This window comes from Triturus cristatus, chromosome 7 (genome assembly GCF_964204655.1).
Source record: "Triturus cristatus chromosome 7, aTriCri1.1, whole genome shotgun sequence".
Taxonomy (NCBI): Eukaryota; Metazoa; Chordata; class Amphibia; order Caudata; family Salamandridae; genus Triturus; species Triturus cristatus.
Genome location: NC_140590.1, coordinates 191,614,731 through 191,629,601, shown reverse-complemented (window position 1 = coordinate 191,629,601; position 14,871 = coordinate 191,614,731). Strand labels below are relative to the sequence as shown.

The 14,871-nt window shown below is 55.2% G+C and overlaps 1 protein-coding gene and 1 long non-coding RNA gene across 7 annotated transcripts in view; one reads left to right on the top strand and one right to left on the bottom strand.

Annotated features, from left to right (window-relative positions):
- LOC146809188 (uncharacterized) overlaps positions 1 to 14,389 on the bottom strand; it is a 124,628-nt gene extending 110,239 nt beyond the window's left edge. Inside the window, exon 1 of the long non-coding RNA XR_014966370.1 lies at positions 14,353 to 14,389. This is a non-coding gene — a long non-coding RNA (uncharacterized LOC146809188). The remainder of the gene's footprint in view (positions 1 to 14,352) is intronic.
- Positions 14,344 to 14,871, top strand: part of LOC146809185 (uncharacterized) — a 432,226-nt gene continuing 431,698 nt past the window's right edge. For all 6 annotated transcript variants that reach the window (XR_014966368.1, XR_014966365.1, XR_014966366.1 and 3 more), the window contains exon 1: positions 14,344 to 14,531. The gene's annotated coding sequence lies outside the window, so the exon portion shown is untranslated. The remainder of the gene's footprint in view (positions 14,532 to 14,871) is intronic.

Sequence of the window (14,871 nt, the reverse complement as noted above, 5' to 3'; positions counted from 1 at the left end):
GCCTCACTCCCTTCGGCCTCCGTGCCACTCCATGTGCCAGACAGGACAGCACTGCTGGTACTGGTGCTCAATCTCTCCTCCCGGTCCGTGCTAGTGTCTCCTTCCGTGTCCCCCGGCGATGCTGTGGGCAAGGTGAAGAGACAGGAGAAAATCAGACACCTGTACACTTATGTCACATGAGTCAAATATACATAGGTCACATTGCATAGCCTGAAAAGCAACAGGAGTAACACCTACAAAACAATGTACACATGTAGGCCATGGAACACACAGTTTTTCTACCCACCATGCCACTGAGACACAATGGAGATCATGACACAACAGCAAATCACTGCACATGAAATTTTAGAGAGGAGTCAGCCTCTGGGGACAAATGTGCACAGCACCTGCACCACACTGCGTCGTCAAAAAGGGATGAGCATGAATCATATCCATTTACTCTTGCCGCATGCTGCAAAGGCAATACATGAAACCAGGCCACACATGACAGGGTCACTGCACCTTGAGCGTATGTCCAGTCAAACATCACACACAGGCTAAACCCAGCAAGGAGGATGAAGCTTCTGACATGTAGGCCTTGTACGCACAAACCACCCACACCTGAGACAATCTCATTGAGACGGAGAAAGTATGTACACCTCTTACTCTGGGATGGAAACACATGGCCTCCACTAATTCATGACTGTAAACACACAGCCCCTGGTGGCCATGTCCACACATCATTGACAGGCAAACATCATCAGATTGTCTCAACAACACACACAGGTAATGCCCACTGTGAGTATGCACAAGCAAAATGGGTCCCCCTGTACAGTGGACACATGTAGCAACCTGTAGGTCCTAACAGTTGAGCCCAGGGTACAATGCCACCCTACGCAACCCATGGCAAAGACACAGTGAATGGCCATATTGTTGGATGACGCACATGATACCTAGGAAGAGGTGCCCCAGGGCACAGTAGTGCCCACACTCCTCCATGGTCCAGGATGGACATGACTGCAAATTAAGCAACCGTCCCTGCACTTAGCAGGCCTCCCACTCAGGCACATCATGTCAGAGGGCACACAATTGGACATGCATGCTGGAAGGCTGTACATTTTGGAGACACACCCCTATGTCGTGATTCACAATCAGTGCCAAGTGACATGGACACCACAATGACTGAAATTGGCCATGGCACACGCAAGGTCCCCATACCTGTGGCACATCACCCCCACACATGATGCTGATAGCATAGGGCACCTGCATGAACTGCCTGCATAAATAACCTTGTGCAAGAGTGGCGACAGACCAGGGAACACATTGCAAGGAGGGGAAGGGAGGGAGTGAGAACAGCACTGTGCTACTTTGTGGAGAAGTTGACGCACTGCACAATCAAACCCTGGCAGTGTATCCATGCAACTGCACACTTACATTGGCTGGGGACACACAACTGACACACATGTACCTACCCCCTTCCTGCTGCTGCCTCTCCTGTAGGCGCCTGTCCATATCGGGGAAGACCACCGCCAGCACACGCTTCTGGATGTGGGTCAGACGACGGCGGCCACGGTTCTTACGGCTCTCAGGTGAGTCCCCCAGCAGGAGCCGTGCAATCCTCCTCGTCCAGCACCGGATGTCCTGCCAGCGTTTCCTCACCTGAGACAGGCTCCGCCTCCGACCCTCTGTACCCCTCACGGCACTGACGGCTTCCCTCCAGATCTCCCCCTTGGCAATGGCGCCTACCTGTGAGGATGCAAAAGAGAGAATACATTAATCCACATGAGCAAAGACACAGAGACACACATATAGAACAATCCTCATTATGAACAGGCCATGGTATGCATGCAACTAATTGCACCTTTGTCATAGGGACATTATCCACTGTGGAAGGCCAAATGCACTACGTGCCAGTGGAAGCACACGGGTGGCATGAGGGGTACCACACACTCACTGACCAGGGATCACACTGTGCCTCACAGGCTACACCAGGATTATGTACAGCACCTCACAGCAGTCACCTGCCCCAGCACACTGATGCTACCTCAGCAGAGTACACAGACACACACAGGTACAGGACAATCACATGGCATTGCCAACTGCGGGTACACACCTCACTCTGCCCATGTGCCAGTAGACGGGGGTGTCACAGGTGTGGGGCTGGCTCAGCACGGCATGCACACAGCACTGCTCCCTGCTCACATCCGATGGCCAGGCCATATCCATCCCTCATGCTGCTTGTGTGCAACACTCCCCATATGCACTCACCCACATGACAGGGGACTAACACACACACCAATGTGCAGGGGACGAACACGGCCTTTGGACACTCACAGCACAGGTACACTGAACAAACACACATCCATGGGTACTGACACCTGTCACACTGGGGGGAACACAGGATCACATCAGGACTGTGGAAACAACATCCCCAGGAGGAGTATGCAGGCAGAATGTGGCATGCACCTTGCATTCATTGTCACAGTAGGCACTATGCAAGTGAGGAGTGCACACAGGAAACACAGCATGCTCTGCATGGGTGACATGAGGCCTTCCACACCCTGGGACCCACTCCAAACAACAGTGCATGTCTGTCACACATGGACACAATGCCAGAAGTCACTGTCACACAAAAGGGGCACAGTCTAAGCTAGTGGAGTCTGCACTCACCTGAACCCCTGGTCGACCATACAGGCTCTGGAACTGTGGGAGGATCACATCTATCAGGGCAAGGTTCTCCTCCTGGGTGAATGGCTGTGACCTCTCCACAGTCCTGGACATGGTGCCAGAGGAATCACTATCAGCAGCAGTGGTCAGGGATGAATGGATGTGCAGGCAAGTGCTCTCTCATGGGACCTGGCTGCCTTATATATGCCTGGCTGGCCTGTTCATGTATAGGAGTACAGATTGATTGGTCAGTCACATTAGCATCCTACGTTTCATCCAATCCCTTCAAACCTACCCCAGTGTGTGGCTTTGCATGGTTTCAGTTTTGATAATGATGTCAAGTCAACATCCACATTGCAACAATGTAGATTCTTTCAAACTGACTTCTGCTGTGCACCTGGTGCTCAAATTCAAAAATTTAACTCAGTCTCCATGGCAACCATCAGGCATTTAGGCCCTTATACTTGTCCCTCATGTGTCCCCTATGTGTTTTCATACATTTACACACAGGTACGGTGCGTTCCACGCCCTAGGGCACCCCACAAGCAGTGATACCGACCGTACATGCGCTTGTACGGTCCGGATCACAATATGGGCGCTGGCGTATGCGTACGCCACAGTAGTACGGACTGTACACGCGCTTGTACGGTCCGGATCACAATATGGGCGCTGGCGTATGCGTACGCCACAGTAGTACGGACTGTACACGCGCTTGTACGGTCCGGATCACAATATGGGCGCTGGCGTATGCGTACGCCACAGTAGTACGGACTGTACACGCGCTTGTACGGTCCGGATCACAATATGGGCGCTGGCGTATGCGTACGCCACAGTAGTACGGACTGTACACGCGCTTGTACGGTCCGGATCACAATATGGGCGCTGGCGTATGCGTACGCCACAGTAGTACGGACTGTACACGCGCTTGTACGGTCCGGATCACAATATGGGCGCTGGCGTATGCGTACGCCACAGTAGTACGGACCGTACAAGCGCGTGTACAGTCCGTACTACTGTGGCGTACGCATACGCCAGCGCCCATATTGTGATCCGGACCGTACAAGCGCGTGTACAGTCCGTACTACTGTGGCGTACGCATACGCCAGCGCCCATATTGTGATCCGGACCGTACAAGCGCGTGTACAGTCCGTACTACTGTGGCGTACGCATACGCCAGCGCCCATATTGTGATCCGGACCGTACAAGCGCGTGTACAGTCCGTACTACTGTGGCGTACGCATACGCCAGCGCACATATTGTGATCCGGACCGTACAAGCGCGTGTACAGTCCGTACTACTGTGGCGTACGCATACGCCAGCGGCAATATTGGCCCAGGGACCCTATACACGCGCTCCGAGCGTATGTACGGTGCGTATAACAACTGTCAGTGGTGACAGGCGGCACACAGACAGGAATGGAGCGGACAGGTATTGCCAAGGGTGGACACCAATGCATTGTCTGTGCAATACCACCTGTGTGTGACACAGGTGTGTCAGGATGTGATGTGGCACTTTACCCCTGAGGTGTGGGCAAAGCACATGTACGATGAGCTGTGTACACATGTCGTGTGTGATGGTGCGCATTGTACCACACATCCCCTGCACTCCTTTGACATGTGTGCATGTCGTACACACTAGTGGAGCCATGAGTCACTTGCATGTCCCAGTCACGGACACCCGCACCTGTCCCCTGATGCCAGGTACACGGAATATTACATATGACACGTGTATGGCTGCGTTGCATGCTGCAACCATGTCATGTGTGTGGCATGTCTTTCCATGATTTTGCTGTAGGTGTGTGATTCAATGTGTCAGCAGTTGCTGCTGCCAACATGTGTCTGTGTGTCGATGGGCATGGCACACTGTTCCGCACACCAGCCCACATATGTGATTTGCCATGAGGTGTGTATGTATCCAACTACACGGAGTATCAACACAAGTACATATCCACATGCTCCCTATGTATGTTCTGTCTCGACATGTACTCCTCAAAGGCAATGTGTGTGGCCTGTCCTATTCCTATGACATGTGACCAGTGCATATCGCATCCAACTACCTGTCTGTACCATACGCATACTACCTCTGCACATGTGTGGATGTCTGTGAATCCTGTGATGCGTGTGCATGTTCACTTACACTGGCCCACAGCTAGTCTCATGCCATGTCATCGTGATCTTGCCCCCCTCCGTTAGTGGCTGTCCCTTGGTAGGAGTGTAACCTGACTGGCGTTCGTGTCCAGGAACTGTGGCACAGACCTGACTCACAACGTGGCATATGTGTATTGGCTGTGTAACATGTGCTCAGTGCATTGACGATGTTGTTGTACAGTGCTCACTCTTAGGTGTTCCTTCCATTTCACTGCAGGGCTCCGCCTCTCCCTCGACGTATGCCAGACATTGCTGCCCTGCATGAACGGGACTGTATACGCCGCTACAGATTCAGCCAACGGTTGATTGATGAGTTGACTGGCCGGCTGGAAGCACAACTCCTCCCGCGCCACAGGTATCCAAGTGCACTGACACCCAAGTTGAAGGTGATGGCAGCCCTACATTTCCTTGCCACGGGTACGTTCCAACATACCATTGCTGATGTCGGGGGCATGTCCCAGACGATGTTCAGCCGTGTTCTGCATGATTTCTTAGAGGCCATGTTGGTTCACCTGGATGAGTACATTAAATTCCCAAATCGTGAGCAGTTGACAGATGTCAAGCGTGAGTTCTATGCCCTGGGAGGGATGCCCCATGTCATTGGGTCCATAGATGGGACACATGTTGCGTTGGTACCACCACAGGCACAGGAGGTGGTGTATAGGAATCGCAAACATTATCACTCCATTAATGCCCTTGTGGTGTGTCTGTCCAACATGGTGATTTCACATGTCTGTGTTCGCTTTCCAGGATCAGCACACGATGCCTTCATCATGAGGCGTAGCAGGGTGCCAGAAATGATGCTGCAGCTGCGGAACGAGCGAGCATGTATTGTTGGTGGGTAGACTCTGGCAGTTCTGTGTTTGGCGTCATCTTCCAATCTCACTGCCTGTGCTGACACACTTCTGTCCATGATGTTTCCTTGTAGGGGACGCTGGCTATCCCAACATGCCATGGCTGATGACGCCTGTCCGCAACCCCAGCACGGCTGCCGAGCACCTCTACAACAACGCACATGGGCGGACCAGGAGAGTCATTGAGAGGACGTTTGGACTTCTGAAGAGCCGATTCCGGTGCCTCCACAAGACCGGCGGAGCACTCCCATATGCCCCGGTGAAGGTGTGCAAGATCATCATCGTCTGCTGCATGCTGCACAACATGGCAGTGGAGGAAGCTGTTCCACTCATACTGGATCAAGATGACCAGGACCATCCACCCGTGGAGGATGAAGGGCTTGGTGACGGGGCAAGTGATGTGGAGGAGGAGGAGGCTGTGGAGGACATGCGGAGTCGGCTCATACGCAACTTCTTTGCTTAGTGGTGAGTTCCAGTGTCTGAGTGTGCACGCATTGGGCCGTGTGTGGCATGTGTTGCAATGTGTGTGTCCATCTGCATGTCTGCCAAGTGAGTCAGTGGTGTGTATTGAAGTGTCACTCAAGTGATGGCGCAATGGAAGGATGTTGTCTGAGGGTCATCATTGTCACCTGTCATGTTAACAACATGATACGTGTTAAGTACATGCTTGCGGATGTGCTCCTTTGTGCTGAATCCTTGTGTGTCTCTCTTCCACAGGTCCATGTGCATGCTGTCTGCTGGTGGCATTGTTGTGCTCCTGCTACTCCTCATGAACACAGCGACATGTGCTGATTCAGCGTCACATGCACGGGCAAGTGTTGAAATCTCCTCAGGGTAAGGGATGCCTCACGTCGTTTTGGGTGTGTGAATTGTTTGTAGTCTGTGTGCACTTCTCCGGTTCATGTGTGTTCCATTTGCATACATGGTGATCCTACATGGGGAACATGACATGGGGCAGGCTTCACCTGGAGCCATGCTCAGACTTGGTGACTGTCATGTGGCAGGGGATTGGGGATTGTGATGAGGCCATCATTGTGTGTAACACTGGCCTCGGAAACATACAGGTTGCACCGGGTTGACATGGTGTGTGATTGCCCCATCAGGGCCTCAATGGTGTATAGCGGCCTCTCCGTGGCAGCAGGGGGTGTTTAGCTGTTATCCGTCACTTGTGTGCCAGGTCAATGGGATGCCAGCATCTGTGTTGCAATGGGGGGTGCCAGTGTTGCTCCCACATGTACATCCACATGACCTGTGTATGTGTTGACAGAGTATCATTGTCATTCCAACACACATGACTAATAAATTTGTCCCTCTGTCTCCAAGGTGCCTCTTCCCTGTCAATGGTGCCCTGTTGCCACTGTGCGTGCCGCAGGTCTGGCATAGTTTTCATAGGTGGTGCATATGTGTCTATGTGTAGAGTGACAAGATGCTAGGGGTTTGTCAGGGAGTGGGAACTGTATTATGCACAAGATGCACAGTTCCATCCACCTCAAGGCAAGAGAGACCATCCCCCAGGGAAACTACAACATCTGTGTAGAATCCTACCCTGCAGTCTACGGACATGTGCCTCACGACTCCCATGGTACTTGTCCATATCCGGAGTGCATCTGCACAGCTCTGCTACTGCGTCGGGCAACCAGGCCACATCAACGTCCTAACGGGATGGGGGGAATGTTTCACAGCCAGCTGCAGGATGACCTTCTAGATCCACGCCCACACTCATGATGCAGCCCACAACCCCAACACAACCATGTGGCACAGTGATCCTAAACTGCATTCTGGCATCTCCATGCATCCAACCTTGGCCTAGCCACCATTCTCAACATCCGCCTGACGCAAGCATGCTGCACATTGTAGGGACACATGTCTAGACATACCTGGGAGCGGCAAGCCAGGTCACTCCACATGATCCCTGACCTCTGCGCATGACTGTTGCTCCCCTGAATGTGTCTGTAGCCACAGTTGTGCGGGAACCACTCAGCTGGTTGGGCCCAGCACAGGTGAGTTTGGTACTCCATGTCTGTATCAGATGAGACATTGGGACCCATGTGTGTCCTGGGCAAGACTGCGACCCCACGGTTTGGATGGTTGGAGTTAATTCTGAGATCAGGCATGCTTTGACTGTACGACACACACATGTATTGTAATAATGTAGAATCACGGCATCATCTTGTAAGTGTGATTAATTTATTTGTGGTGGGGTACGGGTTTGTGGGGATGACAAGAGGTGCACAGCGGGAGTGTAGAATCCAAAGTTCACTGGGGGAGTTGGTATCCTTGTCGTAGCAAAATGTCAGAGTCCATGCCACAGTCTTCGTCAACATAGGTCAGACAGTGACCAGCAAGTCCATGTGGCAGACAATGTCATGTGCTGCTATTGGGCCAGAGGGCCAGGTGCCAGGCCAGGTGACCTGGGAGATGGTGATGTTCTGCTGACTCTCACAGTCTTTTTCGTGGACGACCCACCTTCCTGCGGGGACCCTCGGAAGCAGTCCGTGACGATGTCTGTGACGCTCCGTCGGATGAATCCTCCTCCTCCTGATCCCTCCCTGTGTCTGGTAATGGCCTTCGCCTGGTGCCACAGGGAGGGTTGCCCATGTTGTCGGCAATCCGACGGAGTACACCGGTCATTTGGGTTTGCACCGCCACGAGCTCAGCCTGTCTATCCTCCATCCTTCCTTGGTGTTGCAGTTGACAGGCATGTTGCTGGGACTGCAGGGTCTTCATCTCCTGGAGGGTCCCCTTGATGTCATTGAGGGTGGACGCAATCTGGTCCATGCCCCTGGTGTCACGCCGGTATGTATCCAGGATGTTGCTGACCTGGGACACTACCGGGTCCTGAGCTGCCTGGTCAGGTTCGCGCCTCCGCCGTCCTCCACTCCCGCCACCCCTGCCCACGTGCACCTGGCCTGCCGTTGTGGGTGCATCGGGTCTCCGGGACCCCTGAGGGATGGCATCTGCGTTGCCGCCTGCCTCCTCCTGGGTGCCCGGAGGACCGTGTCCCTCCTGGGCAGACTGGCTGGGTGGTCGTGTGCGGGCAGGGCTCCTGGACGTCTCCTGGGATGTGGCAGGAATGGGGGTGGTGGTTGGCACAGTTGTACCTGACGCAGGTGCTGCAGGTGGTTGGACACCAGAGGGGCCAGGTTGGTCTGGGTCATCCACGGAGTGGTGAGAGTCATCGCTGGCGGTGGGGTCATCATCCCGCGGAGCCTGGTCCTGTGTGACTTCCCCCCCAGTGTTGGGGGGTGTTCGTCGACGTTGACCTGTGTGTGAGAGAGACAATGTTGACAGTGTCACATGTGGCATCCATGTTGCATGCATTTCTGATTTGGCACTCTTCCTCTGGGTAGTTGGATCTGTCCTGCATTCCTCTCACAGTGCACTTGTGCATGGCTATGTCCCTTGGCCACAGCTGTCAGGGCTTTACGCATGTGTGAGACACAATCTTAGTTGATGCATCTATTTGGGTACACAGTCAGCAGTGTGGTGTGCGGGCGTAGCGAGCCATGCAGAGGCGCCTTACGTGTTGCACTGTACGTGGCCAAATGGTGTTTTGGCAAGGCAATTTGATGTTGCAGGTAGGGGACTGAAGCATTTGTGACAGGGTTCTTACCGACACGGTGGGTGGGTATACTGGGTGTGTGGTTAGGTCTGTGCCTGCAGCACGGATGGACTCGTGCACAGATTGACACATGGACCGGTCTTCATCTACGGAAGGGGGGGTTGAGGCACTGCCAGACCTGGTCTGCATGCACACAGTCCACCGGCTGACGAGTGGACATGGCCACACCACCCAAGGGTGATTTAGTCTCCCTGTGTCTCCCTTCCTCCCTCCCTCTGTCACCCTCCTCCCTCCCTCTGTCGGTCTCCCTCTGTCACCCTACTCCCTCCCTCTGTCTGTCTCCCTGTGTCCCCCCTCTGTCTCCTTCCCTCTCATTCCCCCTCTCCCTCCCTCTCTTTGTCACTCTCTGTCACCTCAGGCCAGCTTCCTGGGCACACACAGTTAGCCGGTCTTTGAATGGCCATTGGCTTGTTCATGTGAGTTAGTCCCTGTTCTCCGGGCACCCATTGGGCAGTGTGTCTGAGTGTAGGCTGCTGCTGTGGCGGTGTGTGCTGAGACTCTATCAGAGCGATGCATCTTCATTGTCTGCTGTTATGTGCAAATTGTGCCTTCAGACCCATGGCATCCTGCATGGCAGCCATCATTTGCAGGCAAGACAGTACTGTGTGGGTACACACTGTTTGTATGGCTGTGCCCTGGGCCATATGGGCTGAGGGCATTGTTGTGTGCTTGTGAGTTGCTCAATGTTAGTTTTGCTGCCCCCACTCCCAGCATCGACCACATCCTGTGTTGTGTTGGTGTATTGTGTGGCCTGTGACTTGGCATGGCCCTGATTGATGCATGGGGCATGGAGGTGCCAGTGGCATGTGTGTGTTTGTGGAGTGTTGTTGTGTCCGGTGGTGGCTTGGGGGGGGTGGCATGCATGATTGATTGTGTATGGCATCCCCCCCATGTGAGGTGAGTTGTTTGTGTACTCACCAGGGTCTGGGAGTCCTGGCAGTCCGTGTAGTCCCTCCACCGCCAGCGTGGACATCACCTTCTCCTCCCAGGGATGGTATTGTACCGGTCTGGGGGGCGGCCCTCCTCCAGTGATGTTCCCCTGGTTGTGATTGTCAGTCATCTTCCTCTTGACCGTCCTCCGCAGATCGTACCACCTGGATTGGCACTCGTGCCTGGTCCTTCTGGTTGTCCCAACAGCATTCACAGAATCGACGATCCTCTGCCACATGGCGGTTTTTTCGGATATGCTGGTCTGTCTGACCAATGTCCCAAAGAGCTGTGGCTCGACTCTGAGGATTTCGTCGACAAGGATCTCCAGCTCCTCCTTTGTGAACTTTGGATTCTTGGTGGTGGACATGGCGTGGGGTGTGGTTGTGGGGGTGTGGGTGTGGATGGCTGTGGGTGTGTGGGTGTGGTAGTGGAGGTGTGTGTGTGAATGTGATGAGGGGGTGTTTGTGTAGGTGGTTGTGTGAAGGTATGCAAGTGTGAGGTTCAAGTATGGTGGTGTGGGTCGTCTGTGGGCTCTGGCAGCAGTGGGTCTGTTGCAAAGGCTCATGGTTTGTGTGTGTGGTCCATTTTTATTGGTCCATTTGTGGGTGTGGCTGTGTTTGAAATTTGTGTGGGTGTGTTATGAGGAGTGATTGAGTTTTGGGCCTCTGTTTGGCAGTTTGGCAGTTGCAGGTGAGTGTATGTGATGTTTGTGGGGTTGTTGGGCCTGTTTGGTGGTGTGGGGAAACTCTACTTGACTCTCCTTGTGTAAATATGGTTTGTCCGGGTTCAGTACGTGTTTTTTTGGCGTCAGTACGGTCCGTACATGCACTGGTGGGGGTGCGGTCCGTACATTCCCTGGTGGGGTGGTGGTTCGGTGCGTACATACACGGCTGGGGTGGGGGTTTGGTGCGTACATACACGGCTGGTGGTTCGGTGCGTACATACACGGCTGGGGGGGGTTCGGGGGCGTACATACACGGCTGGTGGTTCGGTGCGTACATACACGGCTGGGGGGGGTTCGGGGGCGTACATACACGGCTGGTGGTTCGGTGCGTACATACACGGCTGGTGGTTCGGTGCGTACATACACGGCTGGGGGGGGGTTCGGGGGCGTACATACACGGGTGGGTGTTTGGTGCGTACATACACGGCTGGTGGTTCGGTGCGTACATACACGGCTGGGGGGGGGTTCGGGGGCGTACATACACGGGTGGGTGTTTGGTGCGTACATACACGGCTGGTGGTTCGGTGCGTACATACACGGCTGGGGGGGGGTTCGGGGGCGTACATACACGGCTGGTGGTTCGGTGCGTACATACACGGCTGGGGGGGGGGTTCGGGGGCGTACATACATGGGTGGGTGTTTGGTGCGTACATACACGGCTGGGGGGGGGTTCGGGGGCGTACATACACGGCTGGTGGTTCGGTGCGTACATACACGGCTGGGGGGGGTTCGGGGGCGTACATACACGGGTGGGTGTTTGGTGCGTACATACACGGCTGGTGGTTCGGTGCGTACATACACGGCTGGGGTGGGGGTTTGGTGCGTACATACACGGCTGGTGGTTCGGTGCGTACATACACGGCTGGGGGGGGTTCGGGGGCGTACATACACGGCTGGTGGTTCGGTGCGTACATACACGGCTGGGGGGGGGTTCGGGGGCGTACATACACGGGTGGGTGTTTGGTGCGTACATACACGGCTGGTGGTTCGGTGCGTACATACACGGCTGGGGGGGGGTTCGGGGGCGTACATACACGGCTGGTGGTTCGGTGCGTACATACACGGCTGGGGGGGGGGTTCGGGGGCGTACATACATGGGTGGGTGTTTGGTGCGTACATACACGGCTGGTGGTTCGGTGCGTACATACACGGCTGGGGTGGGGGTTTGGTGCGTACATACACGGCTGGTGGTTCGGTGCGTACATACACGGCTGGGGGGGGTTCGGGGGCGTACATACACGGCTGGTGGTTCGGTGCGTACATACACGGCTGGTGGTTCGGTGCGTACATACACGGCTGGGGGGGGGTTCGGGGGCGTACATACACGGGTGGGTGTTTGGTGCGTACATACACGGCTGGTGGTTCGGTGCGTACATACACGGCTGGGGGGGGGTTCGGGGGCGTACATACACGGGTGGGTGTTTGGTGCGTACATACACGGCTGGTGGTTCGGTGCGTACATACACGGCTGGGGGGGGGTTCGGGGGCGTACATACACGGCTGGTGGTTCGGTGCGTACATACACGGCTGGGGGGGGGGTTCGGGGGCGTACATACATGGGTGGGTGTTTGGTGCGTACATACACGGCTGGTGGTTCGGTGCGTACATACACGGCTGGGGTGGGGGTTTGGTGCGTACATACACGGCTGGTGGTTCGGTGCGTACATACACGGCTGGGGGGGGGTTCGGGGGCGTACATACACGGCTGGTGGTTCGGTGCGTACATACACGGCTGGGGGGGGGTTCGGGGGCGTACATACACGGGTGGGTGTTTGGTGCGTACATACACGGCTGGTGGTTCGGTGCGTACATACACGGCTGGGGGGGGTTCGGGGGCGTACATACACGGGTGGGTGTTTGGTGCGTACATACACGGCTGGTGGTTCGGTCCGTACATACACGGCTGGGGGGGGTTCGGGGGCGTACATACACGGCTGGTGGTTCGGTGCGTACATACACGGCTGGGGTGGGGGTTTGGTGCGTACATACACGGCTGGTGGTTCGGTGCGTACATACACGGCTGGGGGGGGGTTCGGGGGCGTACATACACGGCTGGTGGTTCGGTGCGTACATACACGGCTGGGGGGGGGTTCGGGGGCGTACATACACGGGTGGGTGTTTGGTGCGTACATACACGGCTGGGGGTTCGGGGCGTACATACCAGGGTGGGGTGGGGGTTCGGGGCGTACATGCACGGGTGGCGCTTGGGTGCGTACATACACGGGTGGGGGTTCGGGGCGTACATACCAGGGTGGGGTGGGGGTTCGGGGCGTACATACACGGGTGGCGCTTGGGTGCGTACATACACGGGTGGCGGTTCGGGGCGTACATACACGGGTGGGGGTTCGGGGCGTACATACACGAGTGGGGGTTCGGGGCGTACATGCACGGGTGGGGGTACGGGCCGTACTTCCACGGGTGGGGGTACGGTCCGTACATACCCCTGCCCACGCTCTGCGTGCCTGGGTACGGGCCGTACCCATGCCTTTGGTGTGTGGGTACGGTGCGTCCCACCATTGTTGCGGGCCGTGGGGTCCGCACCGTACACAGGCCTTGGGGGCGTGGCTACGGGTCGTACCACGCGTACCCCTACATGACCCCAGCAATGCTGGTACGAGCTGTACCAAGGCCTTTCTGACGTGGGTACGGGCCGTACCGCTATTGTTGGAGTGACGTAGGGGGACGCGTGGTACGTTCCGTACCCACGCTCTTGCGGCCTGGGTAGGGTACGTACCGGTTCGCGTGACCATCCACTTCCGTTGTGGCGGACGCTTGCGTTGCTGGCCTTGCCCCCACCCCCTGGAAGTGACCAGGCCCTGATGGTCAGGTATGTCCAGGCCATGTGTGATTTGGTACCATGTGTTGGTGTTGTGTGTCCTGCCCCTGCCCCCCCCTTTGCCCCTGGTTGTTGTGCTGACCTTCTGCGGCGTCTGCGTCGGTTCCTGTACGCCAGGTGGACTGCTAGGAGGGCAGGGATGGCACGTAGGTTCGGGTCCATGTCTGTTCGTCGCGTCCAGCTGCTCCTTGCGTGTGTCGTCCTGATTTCCCGGCAGTTTTTGGCAGCCGGTAAATATTTTCCGTGCGGGATGACGTCGGTTCGAATCGTACTTCCTGGTTCGTGAAACGTAGGCTGGATGCGTACCGACGTCACGTCGGCTCCTTTCAGGATCGGAATTGTGTTTAGTTTCTGTTCGGTCGGTGTTTTGTTCGAATCGTACGGAAATGGTGTTTCCGTATGAATCGTACTTGCATTTTCGGATGGATTTCGCACCGGGTACGAGTCGGACGGAGAAAAGGCTCCGTCCGACGGTTCGTACCCGGTTTTTACCGGATCGGAATTGGCACCATAGTGTTGTGGGATGACGCCAGGGTAACCAAGGAGCGTTGCTAGGTGACGCTATGATATGCGCGTAGCCGCAGTAGACTTACGGTTGATGACGTTGCCTTCCCAGTTTAGCTTTTCCGGATATTTCTTCAAATGTTTTACTCCTCCGCGGAATGCAGGAGGGAGACGTCTGTAGATTTTCGCAGGTTCATTTTTTTCTTTCTTGCGAAGAGTTGTTTACACTGCTGTGGATGAGAACGGAGAGGGTAGCGATGACTCACAGGTAAGCGTTGTGAGTGTTGGTTATCTTCTTCTGTTCTCGAATGATGTGGTCAGCTGTCATCCCAGGATCATCGCCAAATTGTTAAAGAATGCCCTGGGAAGCTGAGGATAGATTTGTAGGCAGTTTATTGTAAGACACAGCAGGAATACAAATCAACGCCAGCTGACCAAACTCCTAACTGGCATTCTTGGAACATGAGGATAGAACCAGAATACACACAAGTATTCTGGAAGGTAGGAACAATGTGGTGATTACAGATAAACTATTTACAACAGAGCTCTGCTCCCATCACGTTTACTTAGTGGCTGGCGAAAGAAAATGTTTAGACTGAACTGGCTGC